Source organism: Halyomorpha halys, unplaced genomic scaffold, assembly GCF_000696795.3.
Source record: "Halyomorpha halys isolate HHAL.00 unplaced genomic scaffold, Hhal_1.1 Scaffold533.1, whole genome shotgun sequence".
Classification (NCBI taxonomy): domain Eukaryota; kingdom Metazoa; phylum Arthropoda; class Insecta; order Hemiptera; family Pentatomidae; genus Halyomorpha; species Halyomorpha halys.
In genome coordinates this window covers 1,126,088-1,126,877 of record NW_027108067.1, presented here as the reverse complement: position 1 = coordinate 1,126,877, position 790 = coordinate 1,126,088, and the positions used below count along the sequence as shown (strand labels likewise).

The 790-nt window shown below is 32.5% G+C and overlaps 1 protein-coding gene across 1 annotated transcript in view; it reads left to right on the top strand.

Annotated features, from left to right (window-relative positions):
• The window catches only part of Nep2 (Neprilysin 2), a gene marked incomplete at its 5' end in the record, with an annotated part of 48,593 nt that overhangs the window by 29,192 nt on the left and 18,611 nt on the right, over nucleotides 1-790 (top strand).

Here is a 790-nt window from a genome sequence, read left to right as displayed (position 1 = left end):
TTTCAAATATATATATATATATATATACACACACACTCATACAAACACACACACACTCATACACATATATTTCGTCTATTGATGTACTATTATACTTTATACATCATAAGTAGAGACAAGATTTTCGTGCATTAAAAACCCGAAAAAGTAAGCATTTATAATATTAATATGTACTTATAAAACTTATCTAACCTCGTTTGACAAAAAATAAACTCGATAAATACTTACCAACTTGGTGTAGCTACATCAAAACCTAAACTAATTTGATTAAAAATCTTGATCGTCGATAATTGAAGAGTTAAGTGGGATCTTACATTATTCTAATTTCTTTAACGAAAACTCTTTTTAAAATTGTTAAAAACACCACAATTTTAAGAACACTGCGATATGTAGAAAGGAATGTTTAAACTACTCCTTTTAGGTAAACTTCAAATGTAGGATGTGACATTTCCGATTCCCTATTTTATTAATTTCACTCTAATTTTTAACTTGTGCCATGAATCCCATGAAGCAGTGCCCACTCGGAGACCCGAACGTGGGGCTAGTTTACCTTCAGATGGTGGGCAATTTACCTCAGTAAGATCCATGACTATTTGTTGTATTTTGTGAACTAAAAAAAAAGTGATTAGAGCGTTCAATCCAATGTCACAATTTAGAAGGGTACACAACGCTGAATTGAGGGAACTGCACCCAGTAAATGTAAGGTTGTGGACTTTGTAACGAACAGATCCCTAAAATGTTAATAAACATCAAACTGACGGGTAAATATCAGAGGGGTAGACCGAAACGT